This window comes from Protopterus annectens, chromosome 1.part2, assembly GCF_019279795.1.
Source record: "Protopterus annectens isolate FY-2018-M chromosome 1.part2, PAN1.0, whole genome shotgun sequence".
Taxonomy (NCBI): domain Eukaryota; kingdom Metazoa; phylum Chordata; order Ceratodontiformes; family Protopteridae; genus Protopterus; species Protopterus annectens.
The window spans coordinates 306,678,889-306,691,456 of record NC_056727.1 but is presented as its reverse complement, the minus strand read 5'-3'; positions in this window follow the sequence as shown (position 1 = coordinate 306,691,456).

Genomic DNA, 12,568 nt, shown 5'->3' with positions numbered 1-12,568 from the left:
CACACACACTGAGAGTGATCAGGTAAAGGACTTAAAATATTTCTCTTATAAACTCAGAAACTTGCTAGAATAATATGATTTCTGTTGCCATGCATTCCACACAGACACACACACACTGAGAACGATCAAGCGATCCCATGGCGGCAGCTGCATCTCCTGAAAGGTTTCCGAACCTCTCAACGTCTTACCAAAAGAAATCTAGACAGATTCATAAATAAAGGAAAACAAAGGAACAAAAATTGGGACGGACTTTAAATATTGTTCTTATAAACTTGCTAGAATAACATGGATGTTCTTCATCTCACATTGCTGCAGTCCTTACATATGGGTAGTCCGCTGTCCTCGGTCAAGGCGCTTAAAACTGACATCAGGACGTCAGGGTACCTCAGTCTTTTGCCGCATGGTCCGATGCAGAAGCAGCGCGTGCCGAAATTTTTCGAGTTCGGAGTTTCAGACCGAATCCAAGTTGGGAATATTTTGTTTTCTTGCCTCAGTGTATTACCGGATGTCAGAAAAGTAAATAATTGTATTTCTTGTGGGAAACAGATATAGGGATTATCATTCTTTGTGCATTCCTCGTTTGGGGCCTGAGGGTTTAATAACGCACTATTGTTAGATTGTGCTAGGCTGGTCTTCGGTGGCGTGCAATTATAATATGCCGTCGGATACGAGAAGCGCAAAGACAAAGCGGTTAAACCCAGGCAGAGTCAGTGGAACCGGTGGTTCCGATGGGCTTCTCTGGAGTCTCAGGGGAGACTTTGATTTTGCAGGATGTGGCCTCTCACGAGGCAGGTCAGGCTGAAGGGGCTTCTCAGGTTTCTGTACTCCCTCCCTTCCCAGGGTGATTAGACCCTCTCCTTCTGTTTCCAAGGCTTCTTCCAGAGGCAGGCCAGGATTAGCTTCTGTTGGTGTCAGTCCTAGTTCAGCAGGGTCTGTGCCTAAGAAGCACATGCTTAAAATGGCAGAAGATTTGATTACTCTGATTAGAGGTTCTTTACCCCCTCCTGATAAGAGGCCTATGGTGGAGCCAGAGTTGGAAAGTTTTGAACAGGCTTGGATGTTTCAGAGTCTTGACTGAAGACTTGCAGGAATAAACTCCTTACTCTGATTCTGATGCAGAAGATTCCACTCCTTCTGCTTCTCCTCCAGAGGATTTTTCTTTTTCAGGGACTCTTCATTCTATGAGGGAACATTTTAAGTGGGAAGGTCAGGACTTCTCTGATTCACGTAAAGGCTTAGGGAATTTTGTTTTACCTCAACATAGACCCTTAGCTATACCACCTATTCTGGATGTTGTGCAAGATGTATTTTCAGAGGCTTCACTTAATCCTGATTCTCTGCCGCCTGCTCCTGTTAAACCGGATAGGTATTACAGGGTGCCTGAGGCTCATAAATATCTCTATAAGAGTCCTAGACCCAGAAACTGTTAGTCAGGGACCTAAGGTGTCAAGGCCTCTGTTGTAAAGAATCCGTTCCTCTAGATAAAGAGGCCAGAGCTTTGGATAGATGGGGAAAGAAGGTCTATACTTCTTCTACCTTAGCAATGAGGGCTTTGAATTGCCAGTTTCATATGTTGAAATATCAAAATTTTCTTCTTTCACAATTGAAATCTAAGGTGGATGCTCTGGCAGAAGGAATTGACTGTAAAGAATTACAGGATTTGGTGCATGTCTCTGAACAGGTGGGTAAGCATTCTTTACAGTGTGGTTTTGATGCTTTGCAGGCCTCTTCTAGGGTGGCTGCCACTGGTTCAGTTCTTCGCAGGCACGCCTGGCTTAAGGATCAGAATTTATCTGACCATGTTAAGACAAGGATTTTGGATGCTCCTTTGCAGTCTGAAGTGTTGTTTGGTCCACCTGTGGAGTCAGTCTTGAAGAAATTGGAAGACAAGGCTAAGTCTATGCAGACTGTTAAAGATTTTTTGCAAGTTCAGCCTCCAAAGTTTAGTAGAAATTGGCCTGCTAAGGGGTGGACGTATCCTTCTTCTGATTCTCAGTCTAGGGTAGATCTAGATGTGGTAGGGGCAGAGCTCAGAGTTCCTTCAGACCTAGAACATGGAGTTCACCTGCACAGTCTTGTGAGGGCAGGGGCCAGTCCTTTCGTAAACAGGCCCAATGACCTGCCAGATTCTTCTTGCCTGGCAGCACCTTTGGGAGGACGGTTGGCACTCTTCAAGGAAAATTGGATTTTAATTACCCAAGACAAATGGGTATTGGATATCATACACCAAGGTTACAAGTTTTATTTCCATACCTTACCTCCTTTCAAAGGCATGCCAGACGTTCCTCCTCAGCAAAGACTAGAGGCTCACAAACAGATTTCTCTACTACTTCACATAGGAGCTATACAACTGGTCCCTCTGCCAGAAGTGGGCCTAGGATTTTATTCTCGCCTGTTTCTAGTACCAAAGAAAGGGAACACGTGGAGACCAATTTTGGATTTATCTATCCTCAACACATATCTGGACATTCCCAAGTTCAAAATGTTGACGTTACAACAGCTTTTACCTCTGCTGGGCAAAGATCACTGGATGGTGACTCTGGATCTCAAGGAGGCTTATCTTCATGTTCCTATCAGGCCCAGTTGCAGGAAGTATCTGCGTTTTCGGCTGGGATTTTTCATTATCAGTTCTCTGCATTGCCCTTTGGCGTATCTACTGCAGCTAGAGTGTTCACAAAGGTTCTGGCTCCAGTGGTAGCTTTCTTCAGGCTAAGAGGAATACAAATCTATCCTTATTTGGACGATTGCCTGATTCTGGCTCAAGGAAAGGAAGAACTTCTTCATCATTTACAGTATGTGATGGCAGTGTTAAGATGCCTAGGGTATTCTAAATAAAGTCCAGTCTAGTACCCTCTCAGGACATGTGCTTTCTGGGTGTGAGACTGAATACAGCATCCCAGATGGCCTTTTTGACCCCGGACAAACAAAAGAATCTTTCTCTTTACTTCCATCGATTGTCTCGTCAGTCCAGGCTGACTGCAAGGACAGTCCTTCAAGCCTTGGGGTTCATGGCATCTTGTATTCTGGTACTTCCCAATGCCAAACTGCATATGAGGAAGCTACAATGGTATCTCAAAATGTATGGGCAACACTGCCAAGATATGGACACTGTCATTCAGATAATACCTTGCATTCAAAAGGAATTTTGTGGTGGGCTCAGGAATGTCACCTAAACAAGGGACTCTCTGTGACAGATTCTGACAGATGCCTCAGACAAAGCTTGGGAGCTCATCTAAATGGAAAATGGGTACAAGACACGTGGCCTGCCAGACTTCAACATTTACATATCAACTTGAAGGAGATGTTAGCAGTCCAATTTGCATTGATGGCTTTCAAGGATTTACTTCTTCCAGGGCAGGTGTTGATTCAAACAGACAACACAACTGTCATGTGGTACATCAACAAGCAAGGGGGACACATTCTTACCTCTATGCAGACAAGCAATGATTTTGTGGGAGACTGCTCTCAGTTTACAGCTAAATCTTCAGGCAAGGTTTCTGCCAGGAGCACAGAACTCCTTAGCAGATGTGTTGAGCAGACAAATTATGGATCCCCACGAGTGGAAATTGGATCCTCATGTATTTCAAAAATTGACAGTGTTATGGGAACTCCAGACATAGATCTGTTCGCTTCTCCACTAAATTACCAGCTGCCAAAGTTTTGAAAGGTTTCATCCCACAGCTTGGAAAGTGGATGCTCTCTCATTCAATTGGAGCAATCTTCACGTGTATGCCTTTCCACCACTGCCTCTCCTCCCAAAGGTACTCCTGAAGGTCAGACAGGACAAGCCAACCATGATTTTAATAGCTACAGCACTGGTACCCATTACTGAGAAGTCTGGTACAGGAGCCTCCATGGCTTTTGCCTTCAATTCCACACCTGCTGTCTCAGGAGAACAGTCATTTGCTCAATGTCAAACTTCACTCTCTGCATCTAACAGCCTGGCATATTCTGTTTTAAACCCTGGAGGGTCTCAGCTTCCACAACAAGTTTTGAATGTTATTTTGGAGGCCAGAAGGCCTAGTACAAGGAAAGTTTATGCAGATAAATGGAGGAGATTTTTAATTTGGAGTACAGCAAAGGACCTTGATGTTTCTAAACCTAATTTAAGTGTTGCTCTTCAATACCTTACTGAGTTATTGGACAAAGGTTTGTCCTTCTCCTCTATAAAGATTCATGCTGCTGCAATTTCTGCTCACTATGACTGTGACCCACCATTATTTTCTCATCCTTTGTTTAAGCAATTCCTTAGAAAGAATATAAGAGAGCTCCTACTCCTGCTTGGGATCTCAATTTTGTGTTGGAGAAACTCACTCTACAACCTTTTGAGCCTAAATATTTATCATGGAAGACTGCTTTTTGTTGGCCATTACCTCTGAAGGGTTTCTGAATTACAGGCCCTTATGGCGGTTGAGCCTTTCTTAATTTTCCACAAGGATAGGGTGTCTTTAACCCTTCCTTTATGCCTAAAGTGGTTTCTAGTGTGGCTTTAAACCAAACTATTCATTTGCCTACTTTTATGCAAACCCCCAAAATAAAGGGGAGAAGATTTTGCACACTTTGGATATACACAGACAGTTGCGATATTATTTGAGCAGAACTAAAGGGTTCAGGCAGTCTCAGCAGTTGTTTGTTTCATTTGCTTTGGGTTCTCAGGGCAAACCTGTTTCAAAACAAACTATTTCTAAGTGGATTGGTTTTGTATTGCATTCTGTTATTCCCATCATGGTAAGGAGATTCCAGCTGGAATTAGGCCTCATTCCACTAGGGCTACTGCCACTTCTACAGCTTTTTTAAGGGGGGTGGCTACTAAAGATATTTTGGAGGCAGCTACTTGGAGTTCAGTGCATACTTTCTCTAAGCATTACCACCTTCCACTTTACTCTAAATCTAGGGCTGGATTTGCCACTGCAATTTTACAGGGCATTTTGGCAGCTCCTAATGCTTTATAGTTCTGCCATCCTCCCTTACCTCTGCTTTGGGATTCTACCCATATGTAAGGACTGCAGCAATGTGAGATGAAGAACATAGTACAGTTTTGTACCTACCATAAATGTAGATGTTCAAGATCCACATTGCTGCAGTCCACCCACCTCCCTCCTTCCCTCTGTGGTTAAAGGTGGTTGTGTGGTTTGGGTTGTAAATATTGTAAATATGGTTAGTGGGTGGTTGGTTGTTTTTGCTGTTTTGGCTTTGGCCTTTCTTTTTAGGGCCTTCTGACATCTGGGGCAAGAAAAGACTGAGGATATGACGTCGGTCATGCGCTTTTGTACCCTGACGTCCTGATGTCAGTTTTAAGCGCCTTGACCGACGTCAGCCTAATACTTTGGTATTCGGGCCGACCGAGGACAGCGGACTTACCCATATGTAAGGACTGCAGCAATGTGGATCTTCGAACATCTACATTTATGGTAGGTACAAAACTGTACTTTTCTGTTAACATGCATTTTCCATGCATACACACACTGTACAGATTTTCACAGAATGTCCTGGCTTTTGCCTCATATTTTTGGTCTGTTTCTCATAAAATTGGGGTTTTCTGGCAAATCGTTGAGGGCTGAAGTCAGAAAAAATAGACACTTTCGTTTCATTCTTCATACCCTTCAGAAAATTCATGCTAATCCAAAATCTGGTATTCTATCAACTTTCTATGTTTGCAAGGGCAGTATTTAAAAAGTGTCCCTATTTTTGGGCCTTTGCACCCCTTATTTATGGCTTTGTCCAGATTTCCTGTTCTAAGAGGTCGAGAAATATGACACACACACACACACACACACACACACACACACACACACACACACACACACACACACACACACACACACTTTAAGCGATTTGAGCAATCCCAACAAAGGAACAAAAATAGGGACTGATTTTAAATATTGCTCTTATAAACTTAGTTTTTTTATTTAGTGCAATAACTATATTTATTTATTTATTTACATTTGTTGACTGGGAGTATCGACTGGACATAGGTCCATTTTCAGCGGAGGCCCGGGAAGAAAAGCAACTTATGCTGTGTTATCTTCATTTTAGGGGTCAAATAGGTTTTGTGGCTCCCAGTGAATTTTATTTGATGGGAGAGGGGCCAAAAATGTATCTTTTGATAGTGAAAGTCACAGACCCCTGGCTTACTGCTCGTACATTATTGGTCTGGTTCATGGTGCAGGATTTATTACTGGTAAGATCTTCCTACATATTTTTTCCCGGATGGGCACTGGTCCAGACCTGATTTAAGTTGCAGATGTTTCAATTAAAAGAACTAATATTGTTAAAGTTGTGGCAGAATACTGTGTGTCTGAAAGCAGAAGCTTGAGTGTTCACATATTCTCTGTTGACAAGAGAAAGGAGGAATTTCTTCATCTCATTTATGAGCGTGAGCAAAGAGAGATATTTAAGTTAAGCCACTGTACCCTGTGTATTTTAAGGTCATGTAGTCAGAAGGAGCAAACACTTGTTTAGATCCAGACACAGCTGTCTTGGATATTAAAATTTCTCAGGCAAATAGAATATATGAAGAAACTGAATCAAGGAGAGTCAAGCTGCTTGAATCTTCTGGGGAAAACAGAGACCTGCCTATGAAAGAGCAACTCTTAAACCATTTTCACTGTTGACGTTAATGATGGAAGTCAGAAAAGGTGAAACCCTTTCTTTAACTGACAAAACAAGGGTGCAAAGCAAAATGACTGAGCTACCAACCCATTAGGGCTGGTAGTCAGATTGAACAATACTCCAATCATTGCACTCTAGTAAGAACTACTGAGCAGTATGCAGACTTTTCTAAGAATAAAAAGAAGCATCTGTTTCATTTAATCTTAAAACAAAAGGCAAGTTCTGTTATCTCAGTTTTCACCCGTAAGGAGTGTAAAGTAACATATCGAACAGGAGATCAGAGCCGGATTCAGCACTAGGTGACATAAGCAGTTGCCTAGAGCCCATGTTGGCTGAGGAGGGCCTGCTTTCCCTGTATAAAGTCCCTTCCATATAAAAAAATACCCTGCTTTAAACAAAAACAGGCCCAGAAACTCTCGCACAAATTCTACAAGTAGCGGTATGTCAGATTGTCGGGAAAAAGATGCACAGTTCCAGAAACACCAGTGTTGGGTCATTGTCTGCAGAGGAGATTTGAGTAGCAGTACAGAAGTACAGTGAAAGGTTTTGAGTTTCCTCGCAGGAGAGAAACACAACAAGAGTAACTCCATTCCAGCAGCAGATTTTTTAAGCAGTAGTATCATTCATGTGTCCCTAGCAGCATTCTTTTCTTTTCTTAATTCCCAAGCAGTGGAGGAGATTGCAGAGAAAAACTGTGTGTGTGTGTGTGTGTGTGTGTGTGTGTGTGTGTGTGTGTGTGTGTGATGCCACAGTTAGGGGTACTCTCTAGTTAAGTGTCCTTGCTTAGAGTCAAACCCTGAATCTTATTTATTTGTCAACAACCTTAAACTCCCTGATTCTACCTGGTGTGGGAAAAGAACCCACCCCTTCTGCACCAAAAGCAAACACCTGTTACCTGTTGCACCACTGACACAGACTATGAACACAACTAAAAAACTGTGTGACTGACATTGACAGACTGTAATCACCTAGTGCTAGATTGTAGCATGGGGGGGGGGGGGTCCTGCATGCCTGAGTGTGTCATTCTTTGGGGGAGATGTCTAGTAAGTTTGAGCCTGTTGTCAGTTTGCCATCCATTTCCAATTGCATATTACCAGTACACCATTTTTTGTGTGTGTGTGTGAGTCACATAGGCAGTTTATTTTTCAAGGGTAGCAGGTGCTGCATTTGTAGATGAAGCACTGAAATGCAAAGTTGTTCACCGCCAGCAACCTCTGCATTATTAATAGTTCTCTTTAATGTGGAATTAATCAGGTAACTTTCACTTCTGCAGTGATTGTGCATTTTGACTGATACTGGTAGATTATAATGACAGCAGTTTCAATGGCCACTCTTGGTTGAAACGTTCTGAAATGGGTAGTTTTGTGAGTATTGGTTCGTACATTTAATTTCACTGCTTACTGGAAAAATGTTCAAAACTAATTTAAATAACACTAAAGTGTTACTGTATTAAACAGGGAATATAATTTAATACAATCAGGAAAGTGAATTAAATAACATATGCATTGATGCGTGGTCCGAAAAATGTGGGCTGGAGACCCATGGCTTGAAAACAGCTCAAACATATACTTAATCTGCCAGTGGCTATTTGCATTTTCATTAAATGTGGGTTTTAATGCAGTTTCAATGAATGTGACTTTCAAGGGCAGAGAAGTCTACTGTTGTTCATGCTAAGTCTGTATTGTTTAGCAAATGGCTATCAGTGTTTGTGCTACAAAATTTGAAGTAAACATTTTAAATTAAATCCAAATATCTGTAATCACTGTAGAAGAAAAGAAGAAGAAAATACCATGCGTACTGACAGATTTCAGCAGTCGTTATGGTAACTGCAGAGACCGAGAGAAAGAGAACAAGTAATGGGACAGTGAATGGCTACGGGAACACTGATCCATTACCCTGCCTAGAGACGCGATTGACCATGATCCAGCTATGCAGGGGATATTTTATTATTAGGGGCATTTCGTAGATATGATCGAAGAAGGAGGAGCAGTTCTGACAGGAAGACCTGCAAAATATTTGGTAATGTTAACTGTCACTCATTACCCCCACAGCTGAAGTTGGACTGCTTGTTAAGTCTGCCCAGACAGCCTTCTCAGTCATCTCTGATAATGGCTCATTTACTCTTTAAAGCTACACTGACTGTGGGCTCACCTGGACATTTGAACACAGAAGAACTGTATTAGAGCAAATTTAACCCATTGATTGTTCTTTCAGCTGATTTATCTTAAAATAGGCATGGTCATTCTACACTGGTTTCTTTGGAAGTTTGTATATGACATGAGTCTCCAAGTCTGATGCAGTGAAATCAATGACACTGAGTCTTGTTGTTGTTGTTTGTCTTTCGTCTTTTCCCGGTTAGGGGTCGCCACAGCGCAACTCCGGTCCGCTAATGATCGGCAGTTGTTTTTTTTTTGTTTTTTTTTTAATGGTGCCGAGTTGCCAGCCCGACGCCCAACCTTCAACGAAGGCACGCCCATTCAACGCATGTCTTTCGAATGCCCACTCGACCACGGGGAGGACATGCAGACTCCGCACAGAAGGCATTCCCAACCCAAGCCAAGAATCGAACAGGAGAACCTCTTGCTGTGAGGCAACAACGCTACTGCTGCACCACCACGGAAGTCCCAACAATGACACTGAGTCTAATGACCATAATTGCACTACTGATGGAATATTCACATATATAAACAGATGGAGTTTACCAAGCTGAACCACATACAACATGGAGTGGAAATAATTTTATATTGACATCCTAAGCAGGCAGTCAGTGGTGAGACATTTGGCATACAGGTTGACCGCAACCTTTCCTTTAACCACCACATCTCCACAGTAGTAAAAAAGGGTTTCTACGTCACCCACTTCATAAGTAAGGGCATTGCATCCAGAACAAAACAAGTTATAAGCCCCCCCCTGCACTCCTCACTCATCAGCCCAATAATAAAGTACAATGCTACCCTTGTTATGTACCTTACCAGGCACCTGCAAGAAGTGGAAAGACCTCAAAGGTTTCTTACAAAGAAAATTCAGGGTCTTCAGCACTTGTCACACACTGACCGACTGAAATCACTGTCACGGTACTCTGTGTCTTACAGACTGCTCAGACGTGACCTCTGCCTTGCTTATAAAGCAATCTCACATCCTGGTCTAATGAAATGCTGTACATTTGTAAATCAAATGGTATAAGATGCACTTGATCTAGGGAACTCAGCCTAGTATGTGTCATCAACAGGACTTGCTGTAGAGACAGATATATCTCACAGATATTACCTCTCCTCTGGAGCAAACTTCCAATTCAGGTGAAACAGATCTGCTTACTGACCCTATTTAAGTGTAATTTCGATGACTGGATGGGAAACTGCAAATTCATCCTGTGAGTTTCACCTGTGTCCCTCTTGGATAGGGGCAGTAGTTGTTGACTTAGTTCGGCTTAATACCTTGATATTCTTGGGAACAGGGATTGTACTTGGCTAGGCTTGTAAGGGCCATAGGGCCATTAGCCTAGTAACTTGTGATAGATTTCATGTCACTGATGATTAAATAGAAGACGTTTGCACTGCATGCTTTTCAGTTGTTCTGTTGCCACCTATGCAAGAGTTGCAGATGATAAGGGGACTCCTATGCCAATGATGCTCTTATACTTCAGTCTCCTAATTACTGAGTAGAAGTGAAGAATAAATTACAACAGTGACAAAAGAGTTGAAGCTGTTAGTAGTACATAAATCCAAGACTGAAAGACTCAACACAGCTGTTTAATCTGAATGTCTAGACTAGAATCCATGTGTAATATTAGTAACTGCATAGGGTTCTTTTGCCGTACCTTTTTATTGTTTTTTTTTTTTTCGGGGGTACCCTTCTGTACACACCTAACCTTCTATTTGCCAGCCAGATGTGAATGACTAGCAACTGACAACTTTACCCGGGAAGGGACGTAGTGGGATTTGAAATTACATGTTTATTAACTGGCTCAAAACTCTATGAGAACTTATTGTCTTTTCATTGAAGAAGAGGAAGCATCTATATACAAGGCTGACTAAAGCAATTTCTCTCTCCTTGTATGACTGTATTTTGTATATAATTATTGAAATAGTTGGAAGGGTTTGTTCATAATAATAATGTTGAAGAATGCCAGGCATTTCAACAAACTGTTATTAGACACTAATTTTTATCTTGAGATTTATGATGGGAGATGATCTGGTTGTAAAAAGAGAAAAGTGATTATTTATAGAGCCATTGATAAATAAATGTCATGTGTAATGCATTACAGAGTATGCAGATAGTAAAGTGGAATGTAAATAGTCTTGCACCATATGGACAAGCAAGCTAGAGTATCAGAAAGTTAAAGCTTTGTGTAACAGTGCTGCATAAAGTTAGTTAAGCAAGGATTTAGAGGCTTCATTTATTCAGTTAAATTGAAGGCCAATGCAGGAAACAATACTTTTAGTAATGGGAAGGGCACTTGTGATAGAGAAGGAGGCGTTTGACAAGTAGGCACAATAAGTAATGATGAGACGGTACTGGCGAGGCAGGAGGGTTACTATAGCTAATGTACATGTCTTCCCCAAAAATAACACAAGAGGAGGTAAAGAAATTAGCAGACATAGTGTTTTTCCATCAAGGTATTTTATGTATAGGAGGGGACTGAAATGTGATTAATTCTCCTGGAGCGGTAAGTGCAGGACCATGATGCACCAAATATCAAGAGTAGTCAAATGTATGAAGACATTTATAAGATTTTTTGGGCTAACTGATGTAGCTGACATAATGGGGGATGGTGGACATTGTTTACTTTTTACTGAGCTAGCCACCAACCATGGTCAGAAAATGACAGATTTTATATTTTGGAGGAACATATAAATCTGGTAGACTGGGTTGAGACTATGCCAGTGGTGATTTGGACAATGTAGTACTATTTTTGCACTGGGCCACAAGAATGTTTTCAGTGAGAGCCATTACAGAATGTTTCCAACCAGTCACTTGAAAATGGAAGAATTTATGGACTGTTGTAAAACTGAGCTATTAATGACATTAAATGGCTTAACAGGAAGTAATGATGCAGTGGCAGAAGTGTGGAATAATACAAAACAAAGAAAAGGTAATTAATAAAATCTAGGGCATTTAGGAGGCAGACAACAAGAAATGTAGGGATAAATATATTGAAGAAAAAAGTAGATGTAGGACCTGAATTGAGAACTAACAGAAAATGAAAATGAGACATATGATCAAGCCAAGAGATATACAAGAATGTGGCCATGCAACAAGGATACTTTATAAAGCCCCCTCAGTCGCAAACATTTTAGCACAAAGACTTAGGCAACTGAAAGAAGAAAGGCGAATTGCTTGCAAGGGTGAGGGACACCGATAAATTGAACTACAAGTGACCCTGGAAAAGTTTGTGGGATCTTTAGAAGATTTTTTCTTAACTTCATAGTGAAGACCTTCACTCATCTGAGCTTAGATCACATATTAGACAATACTGTGATCTGGTGCGAGTACCCAAAATAATTGAAGCTCAGAGAATGGCTGTACTTCTCTAGCTATATATGAAGAGATCAAGATCCAGTGACCAAACAGCAGACAGGAGTATTTTCTGGAAATGATAATTTCCCTTTGGAATTCTGAAAATTGGGAGGGGGAAATTGATATTAATATGAATACATGTATTTAACCAACTTATAGGATGGGAGGGACCCCAGACTCTTGGAAAGAAGGAATAGTGTCAGTAATTTAAAATAGGGTGACATCCCTTAAGCCTGTTTCATACAGATCAATTTCTGTATTGAGCCACAACTGTTAGATATTTATGGGCATATTAACAACAAGGGTAGCCAGACTACCAAGTGTTATAAGCTAAGATTAGTGTGGCTTTATTGCTGGCAGACAGACCTTTGATAGCATTGTCAGAAATGTAAGGTCCTTGAGGAGGCAATGGAAAGTGTAAGTCCTCTGTTAATAATAA